The sequence below is a fragment of the Anolis carolinensis genome, chromosome 1 (assembly GCF_035594765.1).
Source record: "Anolis carolinensis isolate JA03-04 chromosome 1, rAnoCar3.1.pri, whole genome shotgun sequence".
Taxonomy (NCBI): Eukaryota; Metazoa; Chordata; class Lepidosauria; order Squamata; family Dactyloidae; genus Anolis; species Anolis carolinensis.
The window spans coordinates 268,401,363-268,415,099 of NC_085841.1; positions in this window are offsets into that span (position 1 = coordinate 268,401,363).

Sequence of the window (13,737 nt, forward strand, 5' to 3'; positions counted from 1 at the left end):
ACAGACTTCTGGAAGACAAATCTCTTGCAGGTGCAAGGTTTCCAAATCTGGCTGGGAAAGTTCCAGTTCTGACTGAAACGGTGAAAAACCCAAGTTTTCCTCTTCATCTAGCACCACAGTGCCAGGAACGGGACTACATGGCCCATGACTCATCACACAAGGTTCTTTCCCAGCCCACCCACTCAGTCTGTACCACTATGTGGAGGAAATTCTCTTGGCATATGTGGAGTACTGAAACCATACCTCATTTCCTTTACTAGGAAGTCACAAAATGATGACATATTCAGTTGTATGACTGGATAATCTCAAGCCAGCACTAAAATGCAATGTATATATTAATTATCATATAGCTTTTAGATCCATATGTATAGCTAGCTACTGAGTCATTAGTGTAGAGTTGGCCATTTCTTTCCACAGAATATGTATCTACAGATTCAGCCATCCAGGGCTTGAAAATGTTCCAAAATAAATACCAAAAAGCAAAACTTGATTTTGCCCATTCATATAAGGGACAGCATTTTACTATGGTGTTGTATATTATAGGATTTGAGAATCCACAGGGGGTCCTGACACCCACTCCAGGAGAAAGTGTTTATTAAAAACTACAAAGTATTGTCCCCGCCTCTCTCCCTCTGCTGTTATACTCACAAGGCTAGAACTGCCCATGCATTTCAGTTCCATTTAGGGAAACCGAGTTGGCATGATTAGTATTGTGACTATGGCCATTATATATCAATGAATGTAACCAAGATACATATGAGGTGGAGTGAGAGATAAGCTGAGTAGAAAAAAAGGTCAATGAATTAAATACTGAACAGTCCCTTCACTTACTCCTCACACCCTAACAGTTGTATTTAAAACTAAAGACATTTAAGGAGAAATATGCTGGGACTTCTAGTGCACACTTATATATCTATATATATAAAAGGGTAATAAAATTTCAGCCTAGGACACAACAACAAAACGACACATCCCAGAAACACTAAACTTGGCAGCACAACCCCTCATCCATGCCTCTACGTTCATACAACAAAAAGAAAAGAAAAATAAAGTCCTAATTAGAGGGAGAGGAATAATTGTTTTTATCCAATAGCTGCCAGTTAGAAGGTTAAGCTCTGCCCACTTGGTCTCCTAGCAACCCACTCAGCCCAGGGGACAGGCAGAGTTAGGCCTCACTTAGGCCTCTTCCCCATTGCCTATAAAATACAGATTATTTGATTTTAACTGGATTATATGGCAGTGTAGACTCAAGGCCCTTCCACACAGCTATATAACCCATTTATAATCTTATACTATCTGCTCAGAGTCAGACACAACTGGACTTAATGTCAGGGGGAAACCTTTACCCTTTACCTTAACTACTACCAATTCCTCAATACTTTATTTCCCATACCACCATACTTCGCCACTGCAACGCTTGGTTGGGCACAGCTAGTAAGGATATATAGTACAAGATATTTCCTAAGAAGCAAAGCACATGGATATGAATAGGATCTGCTTTAAAGCAGATCCTATTGGAGTTAAATTTGGAGTTCAATCCAATTTTAGGTCTGGGCAACTACACTGGCTAGAGTTTCCTTTCGCTCTCTTCACAGAAGATTTCCACCACTCTGAAAATACTTCATATGGGGCCATAAGAGACCCTTGCTGAATGGAGTAGAGAAGGCTGACATGGTGTAGAAGAGAGCCAGCATGGTGTAGAGTTGAGTGTTGGACTTATGACTCTGGGGACCAGAGTTCAATTCCTATTTGGCCATGGAAACCCAATCACCTTGGGTGAGTCACAGACCCTCAACCCATGGAATTGTTCCCTTAGGGTAAAGGTAAAGGTTTTCCCCTGACATTAAGTTTAATCGTGTCCAACTCTGGGGGTTGGTGCTTATCTCCATTTCCAACCGAAGAGCTGGCGTTGTCTGTAGACACCTCCAAGGTCATGTGGCCGGCATGACTGCATGGAGTGCCTTTACCTTCCTGCCAGAGCAGTGCCTATTGATCTACTCACATTTGCATGTTTTTTAACTGCTAGGTTGGTAGAAGCTGGGGCTAACAGCAGGAGCTCACTCCGTTCCCCGGATTCGAGCTGCCGACCGTTCGATAAGCAAGTTCAGCAGCTTAGTTGTTTAATCCACTGTGCCACTGGGATAACCCTAAATTGGAAATGTCTTGAAGGCACACAACAAGGTTTGGTGGAGAAAAGGAAGTTCTTCTTAAGCAGGCAGAAGTGCTTTCTTGTCTTCAGAAGACAGATCTTAAACCTGACTCAGTCAAGGTAATGTCTAGAAAATGAACTGTACTCACTGAAATATAAAAGTGTTTGAAAGCAATGACTGTGGCCTTTTAGCTCACCTGCAGCTAATAAGCTTTAAAATAAGGAGTGTCTCTATTGTTCCTGTTCTAAAGTACAAAGTGAGGTGAGCCAGTCATGTTTTGTGAGATATCCCACAAAGCTTTCAGTCAGTCTGTGACAGTGAGTCAGCCCAAGGAAATCTTTTGCTCAAACACTTTGTGTGATTAAATATATACATCCTTTCCTATATCAGGAGCCGGATAGCAGTTCCTTACTGTGGGCTGTATCAGAAATATTCCTTTAAATTGAGAGCTAGCATTATGTATTACACAATAGAGTAATATCATCTGGTAACATTCTTCTTTGGATATTGCCGCTCCCACATATGAGTAACCAGATTAAGGTGGGGGTAAGAATTGCCATATATTACCGTAAGATGAAATAAAAGTGGAATTGCTCAGGAGTTCAGGAATGTTATTTGTTGTTTCTTGTTGTTAGCTGCCTTGAAGTCAACTTCACTTATGGTGATCATATAAATCAGAGAACTCCAAGTCATACTATCAGTTTTGGAGACTTTGGGCCATGGCTTCCCTGATTTAGTCTGTCCATCTGGATTGCGGTCTTCCTTTTTTCCTACCATATTTGAACTTACTAAGCATTTTTGTCTTTTAAAGTGACGATGCCAGAATTTGCAGTTCTCCTAAGCCCTGAGGGACGCCTAGCGAGCTAGCTAATGTGGATACCGAACTAGGAATCAGGAACCAAAGACTTCAACATGATGAAGGCAAATGACAGAGACTTTGTTCAACTTGTGCAAAAGAGACACTTATACAGCATGGTGCTTGAAGAATACAAGTGTAAAAATGTATTCACAAGCAGACATCTTTATATAGAGAAGTTTCCATTCACTGACATTGTCCCATTTTGAAATCTCCCTCCCACTTCCCTGATTGGCCAGTTCGGCAAAGCTGGCCAACGTTTTCCTGACCTCTGATTAGTTGGGAGGTGGGTTTATGCCAGCGCTTGCCCTGATTGGCGGAGGTGCCGGTGACCTAGCTTGGGATCTCCTCTCCATTGAACAGGGAAGCACGGAAGCCTCCAATCAACCGGTGGAGGCAGTCGGAGGGAGGGAGGGAAGGAGTTCTGGGGGTCATGCCAGTCCCTGGGTGTGTAGCCCAAGAATGTGGTGAACAAAGGAAAAGTCCAAAGCTGATCTGACAGGATTATGCAAATGCTTGGTCCTGCCAGATGACACGGTGGGGGTTGTTGTCTCAGATAGTTCTCATATCCAAAAACAAAGGGATGGTCCAGAGAGGTAGATTTGCAGATGGGATTGCAATCACACTTTCGGTCAGGACCTTTGTCCCATGACTGTCCATGATCTCCAAAAGGAAACCCCAGAGCCGTGAACGGATGGCCTCCTGCTGGAAACTGAAAGGGTCCTTTGTCCAAGGATTATGGCCCATCTCTGGCTGTCATCTGGGGTGTGGCTATGGTGCCTGGAAATTGCTCAAGGGAGAGGTTACTGGAGTTCACAGTTTCCGGGGTTCATGTACATTTGCCTTCATTTTATAGAGTATAATAATATCAATAATAATAACGATGATGATGATGATGATGATGATGAAATAGATTACATAATGAACTAGATTGTTGATTATTTGTTCAGTCGCTTCCGACTCTTCATGATCTCATGGACCAGCCATTCTTTATTAGATAGAAATAAAAAATAGACTTTGTGTGGTGCTTTGTGGGAACCACATATGAAGAACAGACAAAGGGGTGAAGACTGGGGGTCTCGTGGCTTGAGCAGCAGCTGAGAAGTCACCGGTGGTATTTTGTTATATTTTGCTCATCTGTTCATGTGCACGTTGGCAGAAGAGTAAAAGAATAATAAAAAATAATAAAAGTAGAGAAATAGGAAGAGATACATAGTAATGAGGGAAGGAGAGATATAGAGTAGCAGGGACTCGGGAAACTGAGGTGCTAGAGTTACTTTGTGGCCATCTGGCCCATTGCTGGGAGGGGGAGAGGACCAGCTGGCTGATCGCCGCCAAGGCTGCAGAGATTGGCTGGGGCAGACCAGCCCAAGGCAAGTGACTGCTTCGGAGTGCGTGTTGTGCTTGGGAGGACATTGTTAGGTGGGTTACTGCTGGTCCTGGGGAGGCCCCAAGGAGACCGTGGGGATGGAAGGCATCTCCATTTGTCCAGACTTCCATCCTTGGGAAAACCATAAATCATGGGATACATTTATATATACTTTTTCATTAGGGGTGGGGTTCTTCGATATCAGTGAGACATCTCTTCTTATGATATGGGCAAAATGATATGGCCAACAATCTCACTTTCATCATCTTGGTTTCTAGGAAGAGTTCAGGCCTGATTTGTTCTAGGACCCATTTATTGATCTTTTTAGACACAGTATCCTCAGAATTGTCTTCCAACAACATATCTCAAATGAATTCATTTTCCTTCTATTCTCTTTTTTTCATTATCCAGCATTCACAACCATAAATAGAAATGGAAAATGCAATGCATGAGGCATCCCAACTTCATTATCCAGTAACATCTGGAGGACCATAGTTTTTTAACCCCTCTTCTACAAGCCCGATGTTGGGTTCCCAATACTGTTGGGTTGCACAACCCATTTCCTCTTATCCTCGGTCTTGTTCTCCACCATTATTCTGCCAGAAGATTCTTTATTGGAGCATGCTTTGCCAATGTGTTTATGTCAGTAGTAAAGGTAAAGGTTTCCCCTGACATTAAGTCCAGTCGTGACCGACTCTGGGGGTTGTTGCTCATCTCCATTTCTAGGCTGAAGAGCCGGCGTTGTCCATAGACATCTCCAAGGTCATGTGGCCAGCAGAACTGCATGGAGTGCCGTTATGTCAGTGCAGAATGGAAAATGTTTCCCAGGAAGTTGGTAAAGACTAACTTGCCAGGTTTCTTGTTTTTACATTCCCCAGATGCATACCAGAAAATCCTTTCAACCCTTTTATCTTAAGAGGCTGCAGCATTCCCTCTTTCTGTTTGAAGCTCAGGTGAAAGGCTTCAGTTGACTCTTCCTTTGTTCCTTTCCTTCCTCTGTTGAACAGAACCTGGGAACATTTTAGGGAGATGCTGGAAGTTGTAGTCCAAAATGGAATGTTTGCAATTCCTTATATTGAATGATATGCATTCATTCTGTCACTCTTTTTATAGTAACTTATGCATAAAGAGAAGCCTTAAATGTGTTGTCGAAGGCTTTCATGGCCAGGATCACAGGGTTGTTGTATGTTTTCTGGGATGTATGGCCATGAAACCTTAAACATAATGTAATGTAACATAAGAAAGTTTATGTAACATATAATCTCTACCACTTAACAATGAATACCTTACATAATTCAGATTGTCAGCAGAGTTAATGTCACTGATTCAAAGCACTTGCATTCCTGCCATTGAATGCAGTGCTTTATACACCTTCAAGAGCCTCACTCCTTAAAAGCATAGCAATGTTCTTCATTTCTTATTTCCTCAATGGAAAGCATGATGCTTAAATCTCTTTTTCTACCAGCTGTCCCTTCTGTTTTTATTGAGTGTGCCTCTGAATGGGTTAGCATGATGTTGTGTTGTGAATACTGGATGAAGAGTGTGGGAGGCTAGAGTTCAAAACTCAGCCATGGAAACCTACTGGGTGACTTTGGGCTAATCATACTCTTTCAGTCGAAGGAGCAGGCCATGGCAAATGTTCTCTGAATAAATCTTGCCAAGAGAACCCTAGGATTGGGTTGTCATAAGCTGAACTTCTCCTGAAGACATGCAACAATAATAGTGGAAGAGAAAGCTGTATGATTTGCAACCAGTTTTTCTTTTACCATGATGGGAAAAGAAAATGTACGTTTAATCTTATCCATCTTGTGCTTTGCATAGCCTTAGGAGGAGAACAGCTCTATCACTGAGTAGAGAGAGGTAGCTACTTTTTGACAGTTCTAACTCTGGTTCCATGAAGTTAAACTGAATGTCAATGTTACGTATCAGATAAAAATAGCCTACTGTTTCCATTCCATATAGGCATCTGTAAGGCACCAAAACAATTCCATCTTTTTAACTGTACAAATGTTCTATCTGACCATGTTTTTATTTCAATTGTGTTTTTGTCTTGATTGATTGTTTATTGTCTTACGGACATGTGGTCCCATGTAAGCTGCCCCGAGTTCCTTTGGGGATATGGTGGCAGGGTATAATAATAAAATTATTAGTATACTTCATGTCACATGTTTACTCAACAGATGTAGAAGTATCCCATTTTCAGCATATTATTTTAACTCATGATGGATTGTACACAGCCAGTGGTGTAGTGCAGCCAGGGCTCACAGGATTTACGTTCCAGACTTTGGGCTAGTGGGGATGGTGTTTTCATCTACCACTTCATCAGGCTTTCCCATGCTTTCTGATCTTAGCTGGAATTCTCAGGGTTTTTTTCAGCAATATACAGAATTATTGTGAGCAGTACCAGTTCTAACACAAAGACTAGGAAAGCAAGACCCATTAGAATGACCTGCTTTGGTAGAGGAAGACTGCTAAAATGGGCTTGTTGATATGGATCCATACCCATTTTAAAGCTTTTCCTTGTAAGTGTAGCTGTAGCAAATGATGAACACCTCTCACCTTTAATAACCTCAAATATGCAGATGATACCACTTTGATGGCTGAAAGCGAGGAGGAGCTGAAGAGTCTTATAAGCAAGGTGAAAGAAGAAAGTGCAAAAGCTGGGTTGCAGTTAAACATAGAAAACCAAGATTATGGCAACCAGACTGATTGATAACTGGCGTGGAGGCTGTGACAGACTTTGTATTTTTAGGCACGAAGATGACTGCAAACGCAGACTGCAGCCAGGAAATCAAAAGATGTTTACTTCTTGGGAGGAGAGCAATGACCAATCTCAATAAAATAGTAAAGAGTAGGGACATCACACTGGGAATAAAAGTCTGCAAAGTTCAAGCTATGGTATTTCCCGTAGTAACCTATGAGAGCTCTGGACCATAAGAAAGGCTAAGCAAAGGAAGATAGACTCATTTGAACTGTGGAAAGTTCTGAGAGTGCCTTGGACCGCAAGAAGATCAAACCAGTCCATACTCCAAGAAATAATGCCTGACTGCTCACTGGAGAGAAAGATATTAGAGGCAAAGATGAAGTACTTTGGCCAAATAATGAGAAGACAGGAAAGCTTGGAGATAATGATGCTGGGGAAAATGGAAGGAAAAAGGAAGAGGGGCCAACCAAGGGCAAGATGGATGGATGGTATTCTTGAAGGGACTGGCTTGACCTTGAAGGAGCTTGGGGTGGCCATGGCCGACAGGAAGCTCTGGCATGGACTGGTCCATGAGGCCATGAAGAGTCGGAAGTGACTGAACAAATAAACAACAACCACCACCCTAGAGCACATTTTATATTTCTCTGTGTAGGAAAATATACCCTGATAGTTTTCCCACCTTCTCCTTCAATGATTAAATATGAACATCATTGTATATGTATTTATTACTCCATTTGTATGCCACCTTTCTCCCTGCATGAGAATCATGACAACTCGTAAAATCATAAATAAATAAATAAATCAGCTAAGAACCTGACATTAAACATTGGCAATAAAGATTGTGTAAGAATGCAATAAACATGCTCAGGATGCCAAGACAACTAAGATAAGATACTAATCTGGACAGGGATAAAATTAACTGGATTCATCAAGAGTCCTACAGATGAAATAGGTCTACCATTCCTAATGCTATGCATGTTGGTGGGAAGGAACATGTGATCACAACTGAGTTTAAATTTCCTAAGCTAAAGTTAGGAAAAATAAAGAGCAGAGAGTGAAATGAAAAATTGTGGGGCTGAAAAAAATTACAAACAGGTAGAGAAAGAAAATGTGCAAGTAGCTGGTATTTTAAAACAGTGTAGGTGTTAACCACAGCAAATTAATGTTGAATTTCCCTGCTGTGGAAGCTGGAGGAAATACATAGCCCACCATCTTCCTGTGTGATCCCATTTCCCCCAAGACAATAAGGTCTCCTCCAGAAAATGGCCCAGATCCTGCACTGAGGAGATGGAACATGTGGTGGTTCTGCTACACTACCTCATTTATAAATTCCAATGTTGTCCAACCAAATGTGCCACCAATGTGCAGTGGACAGCTGTACGTGCATTGTGAAATGTGTGTCCATATGCACAAAATCCATGCACAGTGGCATTCCATGTGCAATTCTGTTTTCACAAACATGAACTGAATCTGGGCATTCATCATCAGGCAAAAGTGTCCATCAGCTTACTTTGGGCAACCATTGGGGCCTAAGACCCCAAGAGGATGCCAACCACAGATTCAAGGACTGCCCTTTCTACAGGTTCAGGGTCTTCCTGCAGACCCAAACTCAGGTTGCCATTTTTTTTTCCTTTTCATTGACACCCAGCAGCAAACCCAAATGATGCAGATGCTTCTGACAAGATAAACTCCAATTAGCCAAAGAAGGGAGGGAGGCAGCACGTGAGAAGGGATGAGAAATGCTCCTGCTAATTAAAAATGCCTCCTTCGCTTTGCCCTTTATTCCAAACCAGCTTTTGGCATTGGACAGCCAATTTAAATCTGGTTTGTAGATGCTGTCACTTTGTAAAAAACACAGCTTACTGGATGAACCAGATTGAAGACAAAAGCAGAGCTCCTCACAACTCTCTCTCCACCCTTGTGGCTATGGGAAGTTGTTCTACCAAGTGTGGGAAAAGGGAGGTGGGGCTGTCTGCTCTCCTCGGCTTGTACAATTCTGGGCTCAACTGCTCCCCTGCACACTAATCCAGCCACCAAGTTGCCAGGGGCAGTTTTGCCACACACGCCCCTGCTGCTGGCACCCGCTCCAAAGTGACAGTCTGCTGGGCATCCAAAGGGCAGTGGTCAGGCTGCAACTCCTGTAGCTGAGCATGGTGTTTTTCAGGTCAGACCAGGATGTTTCATTCTCATTTTCAGCACATGTAATCTTGTGGGAGGGCTTTTTCTCCTTTCCTTTTTCAATTACTCAGGCAAGTTTCTGAGAACACAATCCCAAACTAATCTCAACCAGAGGCCACTGCCTGATATTTCAGAGCTCTTAGAAAAGGCCATAACTTCCTTATCTAGAAAGACAAACTATATATATTTTTAATGAATGAACCCCACACTAGAATCCTCCTAGGAAATCCAACTAGAGGTTACCTATTAAATTAATGGGGTTTACCTTGCAGATTATTCTGTGTTCAACAATTGATTCAGATGAGCTATTTTTGTTAACCTGGTGGTGGGTTAAACCACTGAGCTGCTAAACTTGCTGAACGAAAAGTCAGTGATTCAAAACCGAGGAGCAGGGTGAGCTCCTGATGTTAGCCCCAGCTTCTGCCAACCTAGCAGTTCGAAAACATGCAGATGTGAGTAGATCAATAGGTACTGCTCCAGCGGGAAGGTAACAGCACTCCATGCAGTCGGGCCAGCCACATCCCCTTGTAGGCATCTACAGACAATGCCAGCTCTTCGGCATAGAAATAGAGATGAGCACCAACCCCCAGAGTTGGACATGACTAAACTTAATGTCAGGGGAAAACCTTTACCTTTACCTATATGATTGAAACCCATACCTACTCAGATATACTGTATTAATAACTTAATTATATTTGCATGCAATATAAAAACAAGTATCCTACTGCCCTTTTATTCCCATCCCTATCCTACTAGACTTCCATTCCACTACAAACTAGCAAAGGAATTCTTTGACAGTTTGTATTATATTTCCAATTGTTATCTTGTGATCTATGGATGGTGACACTGGTTAACATTTGCTCAAAGTGATGTGCCATGGCAAATACTCATTATTATATGTGTGGGAAGCAATTCTGAGAAGTTCTAGAAAGTATTTTTGTTTTTCTAGTTCTGTGCTTAGGAACGTTCATACACTAATGGGTATGTGCAAATCATTTTTAAAATAATCTCTCATATATCTCATCTTTTTTCAAAAAATTGAAAGTTTTCCAGTTTTATTCATACAACATTCCTGCACATTAAGCTACTGAGAAACAATTATTTGTCTGAGGCATATCACTGTGCTTAAATAAGCTGAGCAAGGATCTAGGGCCCATGCACACTAAAGAGATATAGCACTGTTATTCCACTTTTACTGTCATTGCTCCACTCTATAGAATCCTGAGATTTGCCATTTATAGAAGGCTATTCAGTCTTTTAGCCAGAAAATTCCAGTGTCTCCTTGTTAACAGTTGTCAACGTATGGTGACCTTATGGATGAGAGACCTCCATGTCATCAACAGCCTGCTCAGGTCATGCATGATTAAGTCTATCCAATTTACAAACCCAGGATTCCATAGAATGTCTCCATGGCAGTTAAAGTGCTATCACAGTGCTCTAATTGTGTAGACTGAATGGGCCCGTAGTCCCAGATTACCAGCACTTTATATACTGCTGTGTAGCATACTGACTGTCAGGAGCTAGTCTGGGATATGCCAGATGAAAGTCATGGCTTAAGACTTTTGCACTGACCTCTAGTAGCAAGAGTTTGCAGATATCGCTACAGTAACGTAGCTGATGATAGCCAACTTGAAATTCACAAAAGTTTGTCATACAGATTAAACAAGCTAGAAAACATGACAGACCAATAGCTTCCAATTGCAAAAAATAAGGTTTTGATTGAATAGGGAAAAAAATGAATAGGAAAAAAAATTCCTGATGGCAAGAGCTGTTCAATAATGGGACAGCCTGCCTCAGAGAATGATGGCCTCTCCAAGAATGTTCTGAAATAGAGCTTGGATGGCTGTCTGCCAGGTATGCTTCATTTGAAGATTTCGAACCTTAGGGACTACATGGTTCTTGGGGTCCTTCTCAATTCTACAATTACATATTCTACAAAATGTTGTTGGGCTGCATTTATCAACACAACCCACCAATAGCTATGCTGCTGGGGCTCATGTGACTTACAGTTCAATAACATTTGGTGGGAAACAGCTTCCTTAGCCCTGGTGTAGTCTCTCTCTCTCTCTCTCTCTCTCTCTCTCTCTGTATCTATGTGTATATATATATATATATATACACACACACACACACACACACACACACACACACTGTGTATATATATATATAGAGAGAGAGAGAGAGGGAGGGAGGGAGGGAGGGAGGGCGAAGACCTGACTTAGGATAGGGGCACTTCCTCTCTTTTTGAGTGTACTACTTACCTGCGCGCCAGTCCCACTTTTGCAACAGTCACTTAAAATCAACAAATGAATGTTGCAGAGGAGTCCTGCTTTCAGAGAGATAGAGGACTTATTTATCCATTTAAATATAAACACACAAGTTCCCAAGAGAGGAGAAATACACTTATTCAGAAAGAAAATAAATAAAATTCTTGAAATTCAGCAAAAGATATATGAGGACAGGCTTTTGACAGCTACATCAATAATAAAGTTGCTTTTAGAGTGACTAGAGAAACAATAAATAGCCCAGTTTACATGACCAATTGCTTATCTGGAGAAATGGGGGTGGTGAGTGACAGGAGTCTCTCCTCTCCAAAGTCCAGAACACAACTCAATGGATTGAAATGACAAGAAAAGATATTTCACTGAAATATTCAGAAGAACTTTTTGACTGTAAGAGCTATTTCATGGTTGACTAGATTTCCTTGAAAGATGGTGGATTCCCATTATTTGGAGGTCTTTGAATACAGATTGGCTGTCCACCTTCTCGGAGTGTCTCATTGTGCATTGTGACTTGTCAGGGATTCAACTAGATGGCCCTGGTTGTCCCTGTCCGCCCGCCCGCCCACTCCGCAATGCTATGATATGACCATGTGGCTGGGCAATACAGTCCACTTTCACATTATCATGAGGATACTTGAAGAAGGGAAGTATTAAGTGTTACAACTTGTCAGTCACACTCTTCAAACAGAAGACCGCGCATAAGTGTGAGGCTTCTGTATTAATTTCTGTAGACTCTGTCGGCTGAATTTATCCACCCTATATTAAAACCACCCACACTTTATTGCCTTTGTTATAACCTCATAAAATTGGGGATGCATTGATTTTGTAGTTTCAGTTGTCAAACTCAGTGAGAAGAACCAGTAATCCAACCTTGGGGGCCAGCCTGCAAAGTAATAAATATGGCTTCTAATAAACAGTTGGCCCACCACATTTGTGGGTTTGGCTTTTTGCAGATTTGATTATTTGGGGATTTGATTAAAATGTTCTCACTAGGAATCTCTAGGCCCTCCATTGTGACTATGCTCAGTTTGCAGCGAAAGTTGACCATAAAGTTCTGCTTAAAGTTGTGCGCAAATATGGAGAGCTGGCTGCATTTAAAAAACTGTCTGGAAATTGCTAGGGGAGTTAATGTCTTCATAAGTAAACTCACATCTGAAGGAAATAGAATGCAGCAGTTTTGCAATGTTCATGTCCAACAAGAGACTGCAGTTACATTTAAGTTGGGGAGCCAGCAAAGTGACTGTTACACATCAGAACTGATGGACAATAGGAACAATATGCAATGGGACCCAATACACAACAAGACCCAATGGGACCCAATACACAATGGAATTGGTATACTTTGGGACATTATTGACGGTATCTTGTTACACACCTTCGTTATTCATAAATAGTGTTCCTAAGCAACTTACATCAAACTATCCACTGTAGACTGCAATAGAGAAGTCTGGACATTGGGTGAAATGGAATAGAAAGTTTAAGAGAAGGTGTTACCTGAGCATTTATTTCATTTTTATAATTATATATTTATTAAATTTCATTTGAAATCAACAGATACAGTAGAGTCTCACTTATCCAACATTCAGTTATCCAACATTCTGGATTATCCAATGCAGTCTGCCTCCTGCCCAGATCCACAGTTGTTTCTCTAGACAGCAAGGACTGAACTTTTTATGCATTTAATTTCTGACAATATTGTTATTATAAGTTCATGTTATGCAATTCTATCTTTATTTGTAGTCAATTTGTTAATAGCCAATGTTTTTGTAATCAATGTTTTCAATACATTGTGATGTTTTGGTGCTAAATTCATAAATACAGTAATTACTACATAACATTACCATGTATTTAACTGCTTTTTCTGTCAATTTGTTGTAAAACATGATGTTTTGGTGCTTAATTTGTAAAATCATAATGTAATTTGATGTTTAATAGGCTTTTCCTTAATTCCTTCTTATTATTCAACATTTTCACATATCCAACATTTTGCCGGCCCGTTTATGTTGGATAAGTGAGACTCTACTGTACAAATAACATGCAAAAGAACTACTGACAATAATTTAAATTAATCTGAAACATAGTTGATCTTAAATAAGCAAGTATATTACATCTATACACAAATTGAAATATGTGAAGTAGAGTGACTTGCATTGGCAGAAGTTAAAATAAATATTAGACTAAGATTTGCCTGGTCAAGA